This window comes from Anarrhichthys ocellatus, unplaced genomic scaffold (assembly GCF_004355925.1).
Source record: "Anarrhichthys ocellatus isolate YVR2014 unplaced genomic scaffold, GSC_Weel_1.0 scaffold5, whole genome shotgun sequence".
Classification (NCBI taxonomy): Eukaryota; Metazoa; Chordata; class Actinopteri; order Perciformes; family Anarhichadidae; genus Anarrhichthys; species Anarrhichthys ocellatus.
The window spans coordinates 6,667,841-6,673,756 of record NW_022280035.1 but is presented as its reverse complement, the minus strand read 5'-3'; the positions used below and the strand labels follow the sequence as shown (position 1 = coordinate 6,673,756).

General features: G+C 41.5%; 1 protein-coding gene across 2 annotated transcripts in view; it reads left to right on the top strand.

Annotated features, from left to right (window-relative positions):
• The window catches only part of plekhg5b (pleckstrin homology domain containing, family G (with RhoGef domain) member 5b), a 59,150-nt gene that overhangs the window by 19,176 nt on the left and 34,058 nt on the right, over positions 1 to 5,916 (top strand). The gene's annotated exons all lie outside the window — the stretch shown is intronic.

Genomic DNA, 5,916 nt, shown 5'->3' with positions numbered 1-5,916 from the left:
CCTCCCTCCCTCCTCTTTGCCTCTATCGCTGTCTCCTTCATTTCCCTCCCTCCTTCCCTCAGCTTTGACAAAACAGGACCAGACAAGACGAGCCGAAAAGGTGTGGGTCGCCTTGGCAACGGGTCCCCTCCCTGCCCAAACAGCTGGAGGCACAAGGATAATGTGAAGAGTGTCGTGGTTTGACAGACGCAGGAAGAATGAAAATAAGTTTCTCTCTGAAAATGAATTCCCTCCCACCTGTTTTTATGCACGTTTAAAAAAAAAAAAAACCTGAGTGGAAATGGCAGAAATTCTGGGAAAAAATGTGCAACTTTGTAAAAGAGTTTTTGGAAAAAAAAAAAAAAAAATATATTTATTTAAAAAAAAAAAAAAAAAAAAAAAAAAAAAATCTATTGCATCAGCAAATTGCAACAGATGAAAAACATCAGATCCTTTTAGACTGATAAAAAGACTGTAAGCGTGCTCAAATTAATACATGAAATGTAAATGCCATATTTAAATCCTTTTTTTCTACCGTTTTAAATTTGACTGTCTTTTCTCTCAATGTCATCTCATTTTCTTTCTGGAAACCTTCCTTCCTCGGTCCTCACCCTTCCACACATTGTGATTTTGGTTGGCTTTCATTCTCTCTTTTTCGTCCTCCATTTTGTCCCATTCAGTCACATATTATGAGTAAGTTTTACAGGAAGTTATATGATATTAGTCAGACAAGCCCTGACGCACCCGTGTCATATACCAATCACCTTATTACTAGTGGGTGAATCATTCTACCTTTAGCTGTTCTTCTTTAATAATCGTCAAGTTGGATTTTCTTTTCATACCAGATTTTGCTGTCTTACAAAAACAGACACACTGGCTTGACTCACTTAACCCGGCTTTCCTTTCCACTGACCTGCTTGGCTGAAAATCTCACCTAACTGACACTGACAAGGACCTGCTAAGGCTGCTAGGTAAACACTCCTATTGGCCTGGATGCCCACTTTCTGTATGTGTCAAGGGGCTGATGGGTACAGGGTATTAGGTGGCTTTTCCTGGTAGAGATGGATTGAATTCCGTTTTTGTAATTACACCAACACCTTCCCAACCTGTCTGATTGTAGTCCATCCTTCAGCCTGCAGGGATTGACTTCTCCTGCAAAGTGGGAGCAGTCAGTCACTCAGCATGTACGGACTGTAGTTCAAAACAGCTGTTTTCATGCTCTTAGTTTACCTGCCTCTCCTTTTCATCCTTCTTGAGGTCCATTTGAGGAATAGTATGTTGTATATTATGTTATGTTGTCTTTCTTAGTCTTTTTCTCTCTGTGCAACATTTCATTCCCCGCTTCTCATTCGCAGACATGCTCGCTCACACACAGCAGCAGCTCAGTTTACATATTTTCTGCTGCTAGACTGACTAAACATTGTGGGTTCATTATTTTGTGTACTACAACAACTTCATACACAATTCTTCTGCAAAGGAAGCAGCTGTAGAATCAAATCATGGAATCGTTATAGGTTTACGTTTAAACTGTCAAAAATGTAAGCTAACGCCCACTTTGCAAACGTTCTAGCTAACGAATTTTTGTAATGTTAAATATGGTTGTTAGCTGTGTAAATATCTAATGTTGGCAACAGAAAATATAAATACATTGGGCTGCGCCCACTCACCCACTTAAGAGACAGGAAGTGTGGAGCATTTCACACTTAGCAGCTTGAAATATGTCATGTCTTTTATAGAGTAACTTTGACACTGGGGTTAACGGTAACGTTAGCATGCTAACATACTCACAGTGACAAACTTACAAGAGCGACGTTGCCACACACAGAATGATGCCTTAAAAGGATTTTGGATGCACGCGCCAGATTCAGTCAGTGTGTTGTGGTTTAGTTGGCTGAGGGGCTATGCAGTGTACCAGGCTTTAATGAGACCTGTAAACTATCAAGTAAAGCTGAAATGCATTCAAAAGACATTACAAACTATTATTCTGTGCACCCAGGAAAAGTGATCCCAGGCAACTTCTTCTACGAGTGTTTCATTTGGTGGAAAAAGTCACTCTGGATCAGACTTACTGGCCCTCTCTTGCATTCTAACACATTATTCTTGATTTACCGTTAATCACCTTTCTGATGGGGTCCAAGTTTTTTACATGATGTACCAGTTTGAGAAACAATTGCCTCCGCCAAGGAGTTTCTATATAAGTCGTTAGACCTCTTCCTCCATATTTCTGCAGTAACCAGCTTTGTGACTATGACTAGTGTGAGTTTACAGTATGTTGTCATCACCCATTCATGAGACATCTTGTAAATAATTTCACTACATGGGGAATGTATGACTTGATACTTGAGGATAAGCTTTTCTATTGAGTGCTAGCGGGCCTCGTTGTACTATACACGTCAGCCGATGATAACTTTTTCTTTTTTTATGTAGCACATCATGCTTATCCTGTAAAAGACAGAAATATCCTCCTCGTGTTTAGTCATCGATAATCCCTTGTTTATATATAAATTTCTCCCCAGTGGAGTAACACTGTTATGATGTTGATCCCTCTCACCCCAGCAGGCTACAACTGGCTAGCAGCTCCCTCTTGTATAGACACACACAAACCACATCAGCTGTGAACCAATCACAGAAGCTGTACTTTTCCAGCCCTATGGGATGTGATGGTCCAGAAAGAGAAGCTGATGACTCGGAGACAGTGACTCATTTCACATTAGATCGCTATGTCGTTAATGGAGACGTGACGATATGAAAATGTCCAATTCCGGTGAAAATACAAAACACAGCATGTAGAGGACGTAGGTTTCTTTATTAACTTGGAAAATGTACTTCGAGTATTTCAACACCACCAGCTGATTAATAATAACTTAATTGATAAATTAAGTTCACTCTGAAAGCGAGACTACCTAACTTTTAATTCCCAATTTACACATCCAAAGTTGAATCAATTAGCATCAAAATGTACCCTTATTATATTCAGCGTGACTTGGTCTGGTTTTTGGTCTCTTTAGCTTCCAAATACTCACCTTTGTCTTTCTGCTGTTAGGTGTTTTGTTACACAAAGTTGTGTCATCAATTGTTCATATGAAATATCAGGCTTTAAAGCAACTGACTGAAGAGACTTGTCATTGATCCTCTAATTGCCACAGTAGCAGCTGTTCAGCAAATGCTACATTGTTGCGTATATAAAAAAAAAAAAAATGCATTCTATTTTTCTTTGTTGTACGATGCCTCACTGATATTCAAGATCAAATGCTGACCCCCAAAACAATGATGTAATGCCACTGACAAGTGGAGGATGTCTGTCAGGGTGAGTGGAAAGAAAGTCGGGCAATGACGGACACACTGGACACTGACTTATGTGTCTCCATACACTCAATATTCCGTCAGAAAAGTACAAACACAAGTAAGTGAGGTGCCCCAGTGACGCCAGTTCAACCCCCCAGGAACATCCCAGTCAGGAAGCAGCATCGCGGCAGACAGGGGAATAACAGGAAGAGGGTACCTGACTGACGCTCCAATGGAAACGGCCTTGTATTGGCCGACCAATATAGCCAGGATTCAAAGACTTAAGAGAAGGCCCCCAGTGAGAAGATGGATTGGGAAAACAACCCCCCCCCCCCTAAATCCCTCGCATGCGAAGATTCTTCATATGGCAAACCCCACTAATTGTTGGTTTGCTCAGAGTGTTTTGAGAACGTAAACAGCCGCCGCTTAATGAAATGCTGTGAGAACAGCGGTCTGCACTGCTTAGTTGGAGAGGCGATAATAAGCTTTGTAAAATCTCCAATTCGGAACGTGTTATTATGGCTGTGGAAGCGTGTTCTCTAAATCACTCCTAACTGAAGCCAGCCACGAAACAGTGGAACTTCCAGAGGCATCATCACGGGTGAAATATTTGGCTTTAATCCTTTCTCTCTTTGTGTTTTTTTTTTTTTTCCTCTCACCAAATTGCTCATCCTTGTTATCTTCACGCTCACGTTTCCCTTTGTCTTTCCTCCCATATTTCAACTGCTCCCCTGAAGACGTGAAAGAATTCGGAGCTTATGGTTTTTGAGGGTAATGCCAAGGTCAGGCACCAAGGATCTTTTTCAGCCTCACAACAATGGCAGTGCCAGTGGGGTCTAATCCTTGAAGATAATTGCATTGCTGCTGTCCACTCTTTTTTTTAAATATAGCCTCCCCTAATTAAGGCGGACAGTGGGGGATGGCGGGGTAGACATGGATTCAAGAGGTCGCCTTGTTGTGAAGACACAGGACAAGAGGAGGAGGAGGGGTTGGGGCATTAAAACCTACCCCCCCCTTCTCTCCCTTCAAACATGCGTCCCCCAGCCTCAGGGGCTTGAATTGTTTTTGTGAGCTAGTTAATTGCGGGGGATTTAAACACGGTTCATCTTGGATTAACCCGAATGACAAAAGAACAGAGAGTAGTGGGCTTAGTGTCCGCGGTCAGCGCAGCAGGTTGTAACAGAACATTAGACTATAAATCATACTTGCTCTTGCACCACACTCCTACACAACACTGTACTCTTTCCCCCCCCCCCCCCCCCCCCCTCCCCCCCCCCCCCCCCCCCCCCACACACACACACCGCACCACACAAGGACTGCATCTAATGGTTATTTTCATTTTTGATTTATGGGCCGATTACAGAAAAACGGCAAATCCTCACATTTCAGAATCTGGAGCCAGAGAATGGTTTGCTTCAGGGGTATTTCAGCGATTGAGTATTACTCATTTGACTCATGGATTTAGGAGAAACGGATAAAAAAAAAAGGAATGGTCAGATGCCGAGATATGACTTTCAGTCTTAAGATTTACAAACACTGTATCCTCCTTTGCCCGTAGACAATACTCAATAGCGTCTCTTCATTAGACCTTTCTAGCGTGGCAAACACAGACGTCTTCAATCAACAAGTAATGTCCTTAAATTGCTTGTTTTATCCAACCAACAGTCTGAAACCAAAAGATATTTAATGTACTATCATATACACTAAAAACAGTCAATCCTCACACGTGGAAGACATTTCTTAAGAACGACACAATAGATTAACTGATTTTGTTATCTCTTTATCAGCTAATCAATTAATCGACTTAAGCGTTGCAGCTTCAAACACGGGCCTTCTGTGATAAAAGTTAAGTCTCCAAACATCAGCCTCGGGTCATTGGGGTTATCTCCAAGTGAGGTAACCCTAATGACATCACTGTGACGTCGAGGTTATTTTTCTCAGATGTGACAAAGCTCCCGGAGGGCCCCAGAAGACATTATGCAACTGTTTTCATAAGCCGAGGAGCGCTATAACAAGTAAGTTAACGTTCACACACATAACACTTGTGGTTTTCCCTTTTTGGAAATTACTCAAAGGATTAATACATTTTCAAATTCATTAATAGACTGATTAATCAATTTATTGTGTCATCACCACACCACATCAAAAGCATTTCTTTCAAAATGGAAAATCAGGTCATTTTTCTTATTCCTCATTTGATTTTAAAATATAAATATGAAAACTAACCTGTTTCTCCTTCTTTCTTTTTTTTCGTTTGAAAACTGATCTGGACCAAACGGAAGGTAAACTGAGTGTGGTTATGTAAGTTTATGTGTTCTAATGTTGTCCGGGTGCTGGTTGTGTTTGAGAACATTTACTTCCCACTCCTGGTTCGAACTTTTGAAGAAACTCGGCTGAACTCCCTCATTCAACCTTCGGTAACCTCGGGGTCACAGTGAAACACTAAATCACGCAGGATAGTTTATAACCGGCATCAATGAGAAACAAATGGACTGCTGCTCATGGAGTTTGGTTTACACCCCGATCAGCTGAAACACAGATGGGGAAACTTAAATTCTCAAGGGAGAAGGGCTCGGTTTCAGTGGGATTTTACATGAGTCAGCCAGGGTGTGTGTGTGTGTGTGTGTGTGTGTGTGTGTGTGTGTGTGTGTG